The sequence below is a fragment of the Meles meles genome, chromosome X (genome assembly GCF_922984935.1).
Source record: "Meles meles chromosome X, mMelMel3.1 paternal haplotype, whole genome shotgun sequence".
NCBI lineage: Eukaryota > Metazoa > Chordata > Mammalia > Carnivora > Mustelidae > Meles > Meles meles.
The window spans coordinates 40,991,937-41,008,643 of NC_060087.1; the positions used below are offsets into that span (position 1 = coordinate 40,991,937).

At 42.1% G+C, this 16,707-nt stretch overlaps 1 pseudogene; it reads right to left on the minus strand.

Moving 5' to 3' along the window:
- Positions 1-10,014: 10,014 nt before the first annotated feature.
- Positions 10,015-15,257, minus strand: LOC123934613 (annotated as a pseudogene).
- Between the last annotated feature and the right edge of the window lie 1,450 nt (positions 15,258-16,707).

The following is a 16,707-nucleotide window of genomic DNA, read 5'->3' on the forward strand; positions in this document are numbered from 1 at the left end:
ATAGCAATTTTTAAATTTTCAGGAAATTTTTTGAGATGGTTGTGAAAGACATTTTTAAAACTTAAATTTTATAAACTTACAGTTAAATTATATACAAAGGAAACAAATACTCGAAACTCGAATCTCATCACTTCCTTTTTCTCTTCACTAAATGTTTTTATTATCTATTTTCTTTTTTCTTTTTTTTTCAAGACTTTATTTATTTATTTGATAGAGAGGGAAGGAGCACAAGCAGGTTGAGCAGCAGGTAGGGGGAGAGGGAGAAGCAGGCCCCCCACTGAGCAGGGAGCCCAACGTGGGGCTTGATCCCAGGACGCTGGGATCATGACCTGAGCCCAAGGCGAATGCTTAACCCACTGAGCCACCCAGGCGCCCCTATTATCTATTTTCTGAAGTTGTTAACAGCTATTGTATCTGTAGGATGGACACACTCTGTAATGGCAACCACCGTGTTTCTCTTCCCAGGGCTGCATGCAGTCATGTCAGCTCAGCAACTTAAAATCAGCCATGGGGGTTGTATTAATACCGTGGAAAAAGGCAAACGCTGCAAAACAGTGCTTTTTTTTTTTTTTTTTTTTTTTTTTTCAGAGAGCCAGTTGCTCATATAGCACATTGGGCTGGAATTCTAGATCTGAGGAACCCTTGAGGATTAGATACAAAAATACCTCATCAGGCAGATGAGTAGGGTGTCTCTGAAAGTGCTTTGCAACAAAAAAAAAAATGGGGGGAAGAAAGGTTGTACTCCAGATGAGCTAGTCAAGCCTCATGATGACATCATATCCCAGTGATCAGGTCCTCCATCTCTATCAGGAGATGCCAGGAGTTTTTTGAAAGGTATATATGGCATGGCTTTTCTCCAGAAGCCCAGGGATCTGTACGGAGATTCTCTGATGGGGGATTACTATAAACTCCACACGATTTTCCCTACTAGTACCTCAATGATACCTCTAGTACCACAAGATCTTCTAGGTCACATGGTTCAAACAACAGGGCCGTTTACATCGTAGACTGGACCTGCTACAGAGCTTTTTTTCCCTGCTCTGTACCCTAATTAAAGCTGGCAGAAATTACTGTCACCCAGATTCAAAGATGGGAGTACTTTTCCAGGTACCTCCAGAGCACAAACAGACTTGTGAGGGGACATGCTCCTTTGTGACAAGAAGAGGAAAATGCAAAAATGTTTATTATTGAGGGGAGGTGCTGGCATACCCTGGACCACTGAAGTACCAAAATGGTTAATTTTGTGGTGGTCCTTTGAATTTTCATAGGGTTTATCTCTCACTTTCTGGAGTGTGTGTGTGTCTTAATGTTGGCAATGTTGCAGGCATGTTTTTCTCTGAGCCAGTTAGATTAGCATGATGTTATGAATAGAATGGACCACTATGGGGCGCCTGGGTGGCTCAGTGGGTTAAGCCGCTGCCTTCAGCTCAGGTCATGATCTCAGGGTCCTGGGATCGAGTCCCGCATCGGGCTCTCTGCTCAGCGGAGAGCCTGCTTCCCTTCCTCTCTCTCTGCCTGCCTCTCTTGTGATTTCTCTCTATCAAATAAATAAAATAAAATCTTTAAAAAAAAAAAAAAAAAAGAATGGACCACTATGATGATGGGCAGGATACGGATCTCATCTAGTTCTCTTTGGACTATTTTATGAAAGAGCACAGGAGAATTAACATATCCCTGGGGCAAGACTATAAATGTGTTCTGTTGTATGTTCCCAGTGAATAAAAGCTGTTTCTGATAAAAAAATAAATAAATAAAAAAAGAATACCATCTCCAGATCAACAGCCACATAGCATGCCCCTGAGGTCATGTTCCGTTGATCTAGCAAGGATATTATCCCTGGCACAAGCAGCTGAACGTGGGGCTACTGCTTGATTTGCGACAGCCCACTTTTATCTTCCTGGGTTTTCCAGGTTTTACAAGGATCCCGATGATTACCCAAATGAAGGTAGGATGAAGACTATCCCCCCCTTCATTCTTTAAGGAGGCATTAATGCCTGCCATTTTCCCTAAGATTGAATGTTGGGTTTTGTTTACTATTTTTGTTGTGCAGGAGGGCAGTTTTAGAGGCTTCCGCGTGGCGTTTGCCACTATGATAGCTCTCATCTTGGTGTTTGTGCCAACTACTAAGGGTGTCCATCTCAATGATACGTTTCAGGGTCAAGGAAATGACTGGGTGGGTCTGTAGATCCAGTGAAACCACTGTGATCCAGATCTGAACCACAATCTGGCTCTCATTTCCTCCCACTCTCACAGAGGGTTCATAACGATGCTTCAGGCAGTCAGATATCGATGTCAACTTGGATTCTGTGCCTAGCAGTTCTCAGAATGTTTGGATGCTACCCCTTCTTTAGTGTGTAGTTACTTAAGTCAATAGCTGTGGGTCCCTCTTGGATTGGACTGGGATAATCATTACTGGTATACTTACCATAGTGCTGCAGGGTCCTTCCTTCTAGTGACTCACCTTTCTTTCGGTCAATAGGTTCAGGTTCCAAAAACTGACTCAAGTCCAGGAACTGGGCAAGAAACAGGGACCTTATTGGCATAACTGTGCTCAGCCACCCAATCCTCTGTCCCTGATTTCACCTGATTTTATGAATTGAGCTGCTGCCCTTCTATTTTTCCCCTAGTGATGCCATGTCCTATTAAACGTCTCCATTACTCTTTGAAGGTCAGGGTCACCTGGCTTTTAAACTTGCTGCTCATTACTATAATTATATCAACCTTGCTACTGATGGTTAGAGTCCAGCTACCTGGATTCTAATGTTATGATATTTCTGGTGATTGTGATGGTACATGGTGTGTCCTCTTAGTCCTCTTAACACAGGCCTCCAGTGGGTTTTCTGGACTTATATAATATATCCACTCTAGCACTCCCACTTCTGTCACATATTTTCCACTACTTGCCATAACAATTCTGATATCTCTACCTAACTTAAGAAGAATAGTTGCATTGTCATGTGTGCAAAAAGAACCATCCTTGGGTGTGCCTGGGTGGCTCAGTGGGTTAAGCGTCTGCCTTCGGCTCAGGTCATGATCTCAGGGTACGGGGATGGAGCACCAAGTTGGGCTCTGCTCAGCAGAGCCTGGTTCTCCTTCTCCCTCTGCCCCTTCCCCCACTTGTTCTCTCTCTCTCTCTCTCTCTATCTTTCTCAAATGAATGAATAAAATCTTAAAAAAAAAAAGAACTATCCTTGAAGTCCTTGCCAAGGAGTCAAATCCTATTTCCTGTAAGAATGCTTCTAAATCACTAAACTCTCCCTTATTCAACTTCCACCACCTAGTTAAGTGCCCTCAGAATCACACACACTCCCCCAACTCAGGCCAGTGCACACTGGCCAGGAACTGCATCTCCTTTAAGGTAGAGCTCCTTTCTTACTGTGAAAAGTGGGAAACTTTCTTTCTTCCCCTCTAGGTTCTCCAGTAGGTCTAATAATTAAATTGGTAGAAGGCAGATTAACAGGAGAAAAACACGTAAAACATGTATACCTCCTGTATACAAGGGAGAGACCCAGGAAAACTGAGTCTTTCCCCAAATCACTGAAGCCACCACCTTAAATACCGTCCTCAGCTAAAGGCAGAAGATGCTGGGGGAGGGGGGAATGTTCCTTTGTGGGAGGTCATAAGGCAAAGCACAGTAAACAAGAGTGTGTTTGTTAGGCAGATTTAGGTTATCAGTCTTCTCCATTGATAAAAGTTTCTGGAGATTTAGAGTCACCCCTCCCCAGACTACCACCACTATCTTCCTGGTAAATTCAGAAAGAGCTTTGTAAGTGGAGATTTTCCTTGTGCATGTATATGACTCTTACAGAAGGGTAATTTCTAAGGGTTTTGAAGCTCTTTGGGCTTCTCTTTTGTCTACAGTTTAAAAAAAAAGAAGCTTAAGCGCCTGGGTGGCTCAGTGGGTTAAGCCGCTGCCTTCGGCTCAGGTCATGATCTCGGGGTCCTGGAATCGAGTCCCGCATCGGGCTCTCTGCTCAGCAGCGAACCTGCTTCCCTCTCTCTCTCTCTGCCTGCCTCTCTGTCTACTTGTGATCTCTCTCTGTCAAATAAATAAATAAAATCTTTAAAAAAAAAAAAGAAGCTTAAAAAATCAATATGCCAGGGGCGCCTCCATGGCTCAGTGGGTTAAAGCCTCTGCCTTCGGCTCAGGTCATGATCCCAGGGTCCTGGGATCGAGCCCTGCATCAAGCCCCACATCGGGCTCTCCGCTCAGTGGGGAGCCTGCTTCTCCCTCTCCCTCTGCCCGCCTCTGCCTACTTGTGATCTCTGTCTGTCAAATAAATAAACAAAATCTTTAAAAAAAAATCAGTATGGCAGAAGCATATCTTTCACCACCTTATCAGGCCAGAATTTCCTTGGCCAACCTGTGATGTTTCTCCACCCTAGTTGTTGGCCTACTGACCAGAAGGGGGTTGAGCACAGACCCTGGGGGGTGAGGGAGATGGGTGGTCTCATGTTGTCTTAATGTTGCAGAAGCAACATCATCTTCAAACAGGTAGGGAGAATTAGCTTTTTATAAGGGAAGAGAACCTGGAACATTCAAGGGAATCTGCGGATTCAAGACACTGAGCATATCAACACAGTTGTTTTCATCCTTCATGTCTGAGTCCTATTCTTTTCCAACAAATATCACAAACTTGGCATAACAGATCTTATTTTTAAAATTTCTCTTCTTCGGAGCTCTGTTACTCTATAAATTAAGTCCTAGGCCTGTTCTTCAGTGTCTACCCAATTCTGTCCTAACGAAAGAAGACTTTACCTATCTCCATTTTGACCTTAGTCTGTACTTTCTAATTGATTCAGTTCTTCTTTCCAGCCGATCTCTTAACTCAGGCCAAAGACCCTGTGAGCAAAGCATCCCATGACTGGAACTGAAACTACCCCCTCACGCAATAGGTTCTGCACTGACCCAGCAAGACCTCCTGTGATTGACCCCAAGACAATGATCGACCTGACCTTCACCGCCCACCTACAGTACCCACATGTGGTGTCTAAATAGGGTGTCTCTCGATTGGATGGGGATCCCCAAATGTGGGGTGGCAATCAAGTGGAAGCCAGTGGCACAGGAGGTAAAATGATTCACCTGGGACAGAGCAAAGGAGATAGAAGTTTACTGAATATACCTCAAGGGAGGAGTGGGCAGGACAGCAAAGGAGAGGCTGTCTGCCATGAGGCAGTGGGTGAGGGCTGTTCTTAAAGGGGGAAAGAAGGAGGTACGAGAACACATGGAATCTTCCCTTTTTTGGTAACTGTGCCTGGTTTTAAGTAGCCCATGGTTAGTTAGAGCCTATGGATGGATCTTGAGGTGGGTCGCCTGATGGGCCTGTCTGTATTCAGCCAGGGGGTCACTGTGGGCCCTTTCTACATTCCATCACTCAAGCTTATTTGCCTAAAAGCGGCCTCTACACCACCAACCTTTGTCCCACATTTTGCTCATATAAACCTAGAAGTATCTTTAACACCTTCGAGACAAACTGAGATGCTGGTCTGCGGTCTTCCCACTGTTGGTCTCACTGAAATAAATTATTTTCTTTCACAAGCCCCTCTCCCTTTGGATTTGTCAGTGCTGAGTGGCTGAACCTGCTCTGTCTGGGACCCTTGAAGCCAAGTGCTCTTACATCCCTGCGCTCTGGGAACACTTACTGTTTCCTTCATATTTCTTAGATCTGTGAACCATAGCATCAGTTAGTACATTCATTTCCACCGTGATACCATCCCATTTCATCACCCACAGTGAAAGTTTTGGCAGTACTCCTATCTTGTGCCAAAGTCTCCATGTGTCCCACCTATCACCGGTGATACAATTCTCATTGCCAGTTGGGTTGCAGGTGATCTAGTTCCTAAATGTCTCAGATCTGGCACCACCTGTATGGGTCAGGTACCCTGGGGAGCAGACTCCGAGACAGAGTCTGCAGTGCAATAAGACTGGTAGAGAGGGCTTGGGTCAACACGCATGGGAGAGGTGGAGGGGAAAAAAGATTGGGAGGAGGGAGAATTTAAGCTGTGTTTTAAAGTCAGTAGAGGTCTCAGCTGACTTGACAGCTCCGAAGATAATTCTTTATCTTCTTTAATTCTTTAAAGTTATTATGGTTTGAAGTTAAACAATTAAACCTTTAGACCACTTCTGGGATAAGTCATTAGGTGTGGACTGCCCTGGGAAGGGGGTATGACCTTGTTCAGGGTAGCTCCCGCATCAGAGGTGATCCTTAAAGACAGTCAAGAGCTGAGGACAAGAGGCACTTCCCAGAATCCAACAAGTATAACAGCAAAATATCTTTGGTAGTTTCTGGATTCCCAGCTTCCAAAGAGTGCAGAACGGCCTGAAGATGGACGTGGTAACAAATAAATATGTTGTTTAATGATCTATTAGGTTGAAGCATATGACACTGACATTTCTCCAGGCTGAATGATTGAATGTTAGCAATTTCATACTGTCCAACCTAATAGAATAAAAAGGTAAGGAACCTGCATTGGGCATGTGCTCATATTTAAAAGTTTGTGCATTTTAAAATGACCCATCAAATAACTTCACCGCATACACAACCCTGTACCCCACCGCCATCCTCCCCATTGTTGGTTATACTCATTAAAAACCCTCCTATCAAAGCTCTGTTGTCATCTACAGCCATTGGTAAAAGAAAACCTCATGAATGTAATGAGAACTTAACTACTTCTATTCACTACATCCATTCCATCACTGAGTCTGGAATCTTGTCCCTCTCCTCACTTGGAATGCTTCTCTCTGCATTGCCCCATACCTTAGCTGAACAACAACACACTTTCCCCAACCTACCTCCTCCTTATAGCCTCTTGGTGACACCATATTCATCATAGCTTCCCTGAGTTGTTTCAGCATTTAGGGCCAGTTCACCACAATCTAGGATTTTATAATGGTGTGTTAGGTCTTATGGAAGGACTCTGAGTCATGTGCGATGCAGAAATTTTGGGTTTTGGAGCAAACGGTCAAGAAAGAATTCTCGAGACGTCTTCAGTGCAAAAACGTGGCTTTATTAAAGCACAGGGACAGGACCCATGGGCAGAAAGGGCTCCACTGGGATTGTGAGAAGCAATTGATTACATACTTTCAAGTTGAGAGGGAATTGGGGACAGCATTAAGTCTCTAAGGAATTTTGGAAGCAAGATTTCCAGGACCTTGAGGGCCTGGCTATTTTTAGGAAAAGATCATTTATTACTGTCTAGTAAAACCTTAGTTGTGAGACCCTTCCGATGTATATCAGTGGGTCATATGCTTGGAGGATGATTGCTAACATATATCTTGGGAGTAGAAATAAAGGAATTTTCCAATGGAATCTTTATATGCCGAAAGAGACTTATAGGATCCTGAGCGGTCTGGATAATGGTAAGCTAAGATTGCCTTTTGCCCTTAGCAAAGTATTAACACCGAGGCAGCTGAGTTCCTAGAGGAAGGTCCCTCTGCCTGTCTCAAGGATTTGTCAGTGGGCTGTAAGTTTTAAAGAAATTTAATTTTTTCTTTTGCCTTTGTTCTCCACATCAATGTGGACTGTCTTTGTTTTACCAGAGAGGGTGAGATCATTGAAGGTGGAGGTTGTTAATTCTTAAATCCTATTTTGCCCATATCCTCAAAATCCAGATGGAACGTCATTATTGACAATCAGGTGAACTTTAAAGACCTTTGAATATGTATATTTGCTATTTACCTATTTTAACTGTCCTTTCAAAGCTATATATACACAAATAAATTAAATCATTCATAAGCACTCAAAAAGCTGAGGAATAGCCTGTCAAAATATTCCTGGAAGGTGTGAAAAGGTGAGGTGCAAAGAAAAATTGTAAACACCCAGAAAGCAGAGGCTATGAATTTGGTTTCCGGATTCTCCCTCCCAAAGAACTGTGTGCTTCCCTTAACACTTCTCATCATTTCGAATTACAGTTGACCTTTAAACAACACGGGGTTCCAGCTACGCAGATCCAGCTACATTTGGATTTTTAAAATAAAACAGTACAATACTGTACATGTATTTTCTCTTCCTTATGATTTTTTAAAGATTTTATTTATTTATTAGACAGAGATCACAAGCAGGCAGAGAGGCAGGCAGAGAGAGAGGAGGAAGCAGGCTCCCCGCTGAGCAGAGAACCGGATATGGGGCTGGATCCCAGGACCCTGAGATCATGACCTGAACTGAAGGCAAAGGCTTTAACCCACTGAGCCAGCCAGGTGCCCCCCTTATGATTTTCTTATTAACATTTTCTTTTCTCTAGCTTACTTTATTGTAAGATACGGTATATTATACATATAACATTGTCAGGGAGGAACACCTTCCTCCATCCTATTGTCCTTCTAGCTGGATCTTAGAATCAAATTCACATGAGACAGATTAACAGGAGAAAATCCGATTTAATACACGTATATACGGGGAATCCACATGGACATAAAATTCCAAAGACAGGGGTGCCTGGGTGGCTCAGTGGGTTCCTCAAGTAAAGAGGAGTCGCTGTTAATAGCTCACTTCCTAGTGCAGGTTCTCCTTTTCCATGCAAATTTAGGCAGTTGAGGGGCAGAGAGAGAACTTTTCCTGCGACTGCTGGGTTCTGATGACTTTCAACTCAAAATAATCTTTATGTCAAAGTAGCCCATCTTGGGGCACCCTGCTCTGGGCTCCTACAATATACAAAATATGTGTTAATCAAGGGTTTGTTATCAGTAAGTCTTCTGGCCAAGAATTTACTAATAGCAAACTACTAGCAGTTGAGTTTTTAGGGAATCAAGAGTGATACATGGATTTTCAACCATGGGGGGGTGTTGGTGTCCTAACCCCTGCATTGCTCAAGAATCAAGTGTATCTGTTTGTATCATTTTTAATTATTTTCTGTCCCGCCCCAACTAATTTATAAATTCCATGAGGGCAGGGACCATATTTGATCTACTCGCCATCTTATTTCCAGTGCCTTACACAGAATAGATGCTCCATAAATATTTATTGAAATGAGTATTTTTTTAAAGATTTTATTTTTTTATTTGACAGAGAGAGAGATTACAAGTAGGCAGAGAGGAAGGCAGGGGAGGGGGGAAGCAGACTCCTTACTGAGCAGGGAGCCTGTCCTGGGGCTTGATCCTAGGACCCTGAGATCATGACCTGAGCCAAAGGCAGCCGCTTAACCCACTGAGCCACACAGGCGCCCCTGAAATGAGTATTAAAGGCAATAGTTTAATGACTATCATTTGAGAAAGGGAAAACAGGACCATGCCTTCAGCTCCAGGGACTTCTAACCACCAACTCCTGCCCTTAGTCAATGACCCAAAATGGCGTCTTTCACCCTATCATACTTTCTCATTTGGGAATATCCCTGATATATAAACATTGTCAACCCTTGATCCTTACCACAAGAACCAACCCTCCCTCTTCTGGGAAAGTTTTTAGAGTAGATTTATTTTCATTCCAGAGGTTCTCTGTCCTAACAACAGCCACCCATAATATCATTAACTTCAGCAAAACAAGTCCATCTCCTGGCAGTGGCACTTCCAAATCGACACCACAAAGTCTGGACCCCGCCCCCTACCCCGAAAACACCTCTCCAAATTCTGCCCTGAAGACCACCCTGTGGACACACCTTCCCTAAGCTACCACTCATGCTTGACTCAAATAGTGAAAGTGATTTCTTAACATTTACTACTCAAAACAGAGTTACCATACTCTTGAGTTTATTTTCTCTTCTCTCCTCTAGCTTTCCCAACACTTATCTCTCTTGGATGCTATTCTGGTAGTGTGTGTGTGTGTGTGTGTGTGTGTGTGTGTGTGTGTGTGTGGTGAATTGTGAAATGTGAGTTTGCAGCATGGCAGAATGGAGAAAGAGAGTGTCAAAGGGAGAGAAGATTAAAATCATTTTAATATCTTTTTATTCTGCACTTAAAAGTTTTCTACTGCTGCATGACAAATCACCCCAACGCTTACTGGTTTAAAATAAAACCAACCGTTTCTTTTGCTCACAAGTCTGAAATTTGGGCAGGCTTTGGCAGGGGCATTTGTATCCGCCCTACATGGCATCAGCTGGGGCAGCTTGACTAAGGGCTGGAGGATCGGCTTCCAAGATGGCTCCTTCACACATGACAAGTCCATGCTGGCTGCCAGCTGGGAGCTCAGCTAGGACTGAGGGTGGTGGGTAGGTGGGGCTGTTGGATTCCTCACAGCGCCGTGGCTGAGTTCCAAGAGTGAACATCCCAAACCTAAATGGATTACGTTTGGTTATTATTAAAGAATTTAGCTGAAAATCCCAAGTATTGCTTAATCCTTCCTCGGTTTTTCATTTATAGCCACCTTATTTCAAAAAAGGATTTGAGGCAGAAGCTCCCTTTGTTTAAGGTAGACACCATACCCTTAAAAGACAATTCTTATCCTCTGGATTCTGACAGATGATCTACATTTTTGAGGGGGGAAAGAAAGTACACACACCATTGGGGGCGGTGTGCTTGTGTTTTCCTGCTGTGTGTGAACATGCATGTACACGCCTGTGTGTTTTACATGTGTATACATTATGTTTATGCACATGTGTCTACATGTGAGTGCATATGGGAGTGTGTGTGTATATATGTATATGTATATATATATATATATATATGTTGGTGAGACTGTCTGTGGGGTGTGTTGCTTCCGTGAGGATACCAGTCATTCTCGGGAGTTCTACAGTGACTTAAAGAATCGCTGCCAGATTAAATGATGACATGATACTTTTGAAAAGAATGTTTAGTGTGATGTGCACATTCAACAGATCTCAAATGTAATTATTTTTAACCTACATATATGTTAGCACAAGCCCTAGCGTTTTCTTCAAGTGGTCTCTTCGTTTACAAAACTGAATAGAAGGGCTTACCTGAGCCATTATCTTTTAAAGGCTATAGCTCCAAAAGTCCTGTAGATTGTCCTGATAAAATATAAGAGATACTGTAGACGAATCCATCAACTGTCCCTCACAGTTACGATTCATATCGTAACACCTGCATTTAGGACAATCTAAGGAATGTTTCTGAAACGATTTATTTGTTCCTCGTTCAAATGAACAAAGAATGCAGCACATTTTTACCTTTTTTTTTAAAGCAAAAACAATGTTTTTAAAGAATGGACAACAGCACCACTCCAACCCTGATATGTAGTCACTCTTTAAACCTTATTTCTGTGGTGCATGAGGCATTTGCGAGGATTACCTTTGCTTAGTTTTGTTATTTATATACAGTCACATTCCCCTTTTTTGGTGTCCAGTTCTAATTTTTTTTAAAGATTTAAAAAATTTATTTATTTGACAGACAGAGATCACAAGTAGTCAGAGAGGCAGGCAGAGAGAGAGGGAGAAGCAGGCTCCCCGCTGAGCAGAGAGCCCGATGTGGGGCTCTATCCCAGGACCCTGGATCATGACCTTAGCCAAAGGCAGAGGCTTAACCCACTCAACCACCCAGGTGCCCCATAGTTTGCTCATTTTATTGCAGAGTAAGATTTCATTTTATGGATGTGCCGCTGTTGGTTTATCCATTTGCCTATTGAAGGACATTTGGGTTGTTTCTAGTTTGGTGTTATTGTAACTCAAGCTGCTATAAACATCCATGTACAGGGTTTGTGTGGGAACAGAAGTTTACTTTTCTCTAGAGTAAACAGTAAATCCTTAGGAGTGGGATTACTGGGTCATATAGTAAGTGTACTTGTAACTTTGAAAGAAAATGCCAAGCTGTTTTCTGGAGTGACTGTACTATTTCGCATTTCCATCAGGAATCGCTATTCTGGTTGTTCCATATCTACACTAACATTTTGTATGATCAGTATTTTTTATTTGAGCCATTTTAATAGGTGTAGAGTAGTATCTCATTGTGCTTTTAATTTGTATTTCCCTAGTGACTTAATGATGATCATATCGTTTTTTAAAATTTTATTTATTTATTTATTTTTATTTCTTTTCAGCATAACAGAATTCATTGTTTTTGCACCACACCCAGTGCTCCATGCAATATTTGACAGAGAGAGAGAGATCACAAGTAGGCAGAGAGGCAGGCAGAGAGAGAGAGAAGAGGAAGCAGGCTTTCTGCTAAGCAGAGAGCCCAATGCAGGTCTCAATCCCAGGACCCTGAGATCATGACCTGAGCCGCAGGCAGAGGCTTAATCACACTGAGCCACCCAGGCGCCCCATTTTTGTTATTTTTTAAAAAGATTTTATTTATTTATTTGAGGGAGAGAGAGAGAGCGTGAGTGAGCAGGGGGAGGGGGAGAGGGAGAGGGAGAAGCAGGATCCCCACTGAGAAGGGAGCCCGCCAGGACCTGGGGTGGGGACCTGAGCTGAAGGCAGATGCTCAACCAAATGAGCCACCCAGGTGCCCCATCAACTTTTTCTTTTTCAAAATTGTTTCTCCTATTCAGGTTTCATTATAATTCAACTAAACCTTAGAATTAATTTTAGATAGTTACAAAAAATCTAGCTGAAAATTTTGTGATTGTGTTAAATCTATAGATCCTTGTGGAGGAAATAGACATCTTATCAATAATGAGTCTTCCGAGCCATGAGCCAGGTATATTTTTCTATGAATTTAGGTCTTACTTGATTTTTTCCAGCATTGTTTTATAGTTTTCAATATCAGATACTGTACATATCTTATAGATTTATCCATAAATATTTTATGTTTACTGTAACTGTTTTAAATGGTATGCTTTTTAAAAATTGGGGTTTTGTTTTGTTTGTTTTTTTAAGGTTCAGGCAGTGTTTATAGGGGGATTATACCAAGAGCAGGTGTCCCAGACAGCTCCCTGAGCGAAGGCCCGCAGTTTGTAAAGGAGCTGAGAAAAAAAATGTTTTAATAATTTATTACTAGTATATGGAAATACATTATATTTTTACATATTATCCTTGTATTCTGAAACCTTGTAAATTCATTAACTACTTCCAGGAGCTTTGACTTCTATAATGGACTTTGTTTTTTGATAACCTTGTAAGACATAATTTTATACATTCAAATTGCCTTTAGATTTACCCCTATTTTTTTTGCTAATTTCTTTGCTCTTTTCTTTTCTCATCTCATATTTTTCCATTCGAGATCACTTTCCTTCAGCTTGAAGTATATCCTTCATACTTCATCCTTTATACTTTTCTTAATGGAAAGCTCCCTCAATTTCTTAATATAAAAATATATTCACAGGAAGGAAAAAATAAAAGTGGCTATTTTTCGCAGAGGACATGATTGTCCATGTAGAAAACCCAACAGAATGACCAAGAAAAAAAAACCAACCTGGAATTAATAAGTGAATATAGCAAAGTTGTAAGATACAAAGGTAATATACAAAAGTCAATTGCTCTCCTATATGCCAGCAATGAACAAGTAAAATCTGAAATTAACATAATTTCACTTACATTAGAACCCCCCAAAATTAAATATTTAGGTATAAATCTAACAAAATATGTACAAGATCTATATGAGGAAAACTGCACAAAACTAATGAATGAAATTAAAGAACTAAATAAATGGAGAGATACTCTGTATTCATGGATAAGAAGACTCAATATTGTCAAGATGTCATTTCTTCTCAACTTGGTCTATAGATTTAATTCAATCCCAGTCAAAATCCCAGCAAGTTATTTTGTGGATATTGGAAAACTAATTCTAAAGTTTGTACAGACAGATAATAACCACTACAATACTGAAGGAGAAGAACAAATTTGGAGGACTGACACTACCTGACTTCAAGATTTACGATAAAACTACAATAATCAAGACAATGTGATACTGGCAAAAGACAGACAGATAGACCAATGGAACAGAATGGAGAGCCCAGAAATAAACCCACATAAGTCTAGTCAACTGATCTTTGACAGAGGAGCAAAGGCGAGTCAATGGAGAAAAGATAGTCTTTTCAACAAATGGTGCAGAACACCTGGATACTCCCATGCAAAGAAATGAATCTAGACAGACTTTACATCCCTCACCAAAATGAACTCAAAATGAATCACAGACCTAAATATAAAATGCAAAAGTATAAAACTCCTAAAAGAGATTCATGATATTGTGACTTACAAGGAATACATATTTGGTCATTCAGATGACCAAACTGTATTTCTCATATATATTTGGTCTTAGTCCCAGTTCCTGGCTCACAGCTCCTAAAACCCTTTGCTCTTCCTCTGATAAGGGTGATAAAGGTGTCTTTTGTTATGTTAATGAGGCGACCTTCAGAAAGCCCTTAGCTCACCTAAGTGGGAGGATTACTGGTTGCCAGGAGAACCAACTACATGATTGGAGGGTTGGTTCTTGGTCTCACCCCACCCAACCCCCACCTCCAGGGTGAGGAGAAAGGTGGCAAATTGAGTTTAATTGCTGAGATATTAATTTTTTAATAAATCTAAGAACAATTTTATTTTCTCTTCTCCACCCAGAGCAACTAAAATCAACTAAAAGTGGGTGTGGCCTGGGAGGAGAGAGGCCTCCGAGAGTCACAGTTCTCTTCATCTTCTATATCTCGTGCTAAGGGGCCTGGGGAGAGAGAGTGTTAGCAACAAAGGCAAAGTCAAAGTGAAGGGCATGAAGGGTGTGAGGGAACTCTTAAAGTGGGCAGGGGGTGGCTGGCCTGAGGTGGAGCCCATGGTGTCTCCTCTTCCCTGTCCGCATCTATGTCCTCAGACCCACCCTCCTCTCCAAGTCCATCCCTGACAGCTTCTTGTCCTTGCCTTTGCTTCCCATCCTCCCATTCCTCCAGCCATTGTTGCCTGGCTTCTGGCCCCTCTGGGGACCCTTGTCCCTTTCCATGGTGTTATCTTCCCTGTCATCCTGCATGTCGGGCACAAGAGGCCACCAGGTCCTTCAAGAAGTCATGCTGCTGGGAGCACCTGGGTGGCTCAGTCGGTTAAGTGGCTGACTTTCAGTTTCAGCTCAGGTCATGATCTCAGGGTTATGAGATTGAGCCCCATGTTGGACTCTGCACTGGGCTCTGGGTCTGCTTATCCTTCTCCATCTGCCTCAGTTCCTTCCCCTGCTCACACACTCTCTTTCTCAAATAAATGAATAAATAAATAAATAGGTAAATAAAATAAAATCTTAAAGTCAAACTGCTGTTCCAGCTCAAGGCACTGCTTCAGGTGGGATGTGGTCATGGTTTGGCGCTTTAGAACCAGGTCACCTGGCAGGCCTTTGTCAACAGTGACTGGAAGAGTTCGAGCACCCAGGAGATAAGGATAGGTACAGCCGCTGCCACCTTCCCAATCTCTTCATCAGTCTCCATGAGCTTCTTGATCCACCCCAGCAGGAACCCCATGTTATAGTTCTTGCTTGGCATCAACTTAATCAATCATGACTATATAATGAAGCCTCCACAAAAACCCAAAAGGACAGGGTTTGGAGAGCTTTCAGGTTGGTGAACACATAGAAGTTCTGGGAGAGAGGTGCACCTGGAGGTGCATGGAGGCTCTGTGCCTATTCCCCATACTTTGCCCTGTGCATCTCTTCCATCTGGCTATTCTTGAGTTCTATCCTTTGATAATAAATCAGTGATCTAGTAAGTGAATTGTTTCTTTGAGTACTGTGAGCTGCTCTAACAAATTAATTGAATCCAAGAATCCAAGAAGGACCTTGGGTGACAACCTGGACCTGCAACTGGCATCTGAAGGGGGTGGTCAGTCTTATAAGATTAAAGTTTCAACCCATGGAATCTGGTGTTATCTGCAGGTAAACACTGTCAGAATTGAGCTGAATTGTTAAGACACCCAACTGGTGTCTGGAGCATTGCTTGGTGGTGTGGGAAAACCACCCCCACTTCCCCACACTAAAATTGGGTGCTCAGACCACAGAAGAATAGCCTAGGGGAAAAAGCCTAGATGATCTTGAGTGTGGTGATGACTTTTTAAGCTATAACACCAAAGAAATAATTGAGAAGCTGGACTTCATTAAAATTAAAAACTTTTGCTCTGTGGAAGATAATGTCAAGAGATTGAGAAGGCAAGCCACAGGCTGGGAGAAAATATTTGCAATGTACACATCTGGCAAAGGCCTCGTATCCAAAATACATAAATCATTCCAAAAACGCAACAAGAAGAAAACAAACAACCCAATTCAAATGGACCAAAAACCTTAACAGAAACTCCCCCAAAGAAGATACACCAGATGGCAAATAAGCATATGAAAAGATGTCCTTCATATGTCCTCAGGTAAGTGCGAATTAAAACAAAACTGAAGTACTATTACACATCATATTAGAGCGACCAATACCCAGAACCCTGACAACACCAAATGCTGGTGAGGTTATGGAACAACAGGAACGCTCATTCATTCCTGGTGGAAATGCAAAATGATACCGAGACTGTTTGGTGGTTTCTTACAAAACTAAATCAACTCTCACCATATGATCCAGCAACCTTGGTATTTACACAAAGGAGCTGAACACATACATCCGCATAAAAACCTTCTCATGGGTGTTTATGGCAGCTTGATTCATAATGCAGCAGCTTGGATGGAAGCAACCGAGGTGTCCTTCAGTAGGTGAATGGGTAAATAAACTATGGTCTATCCAGGCAGACTATCATTCAGCACTAAAAAGAGATGAGCTACCAAGCCATGAAAAGACCTGGAAGAAATGTATGTTAAATGCATAGTACTAAATGAAAGAAACCAATCTGAAAAGGCTACATGCTATGTGACTCCACCTATATGTATTCTGTAAAAGCCAAAAATGGGAAGATAGAAAAAAGATCATTAGTTGCCACAGATTT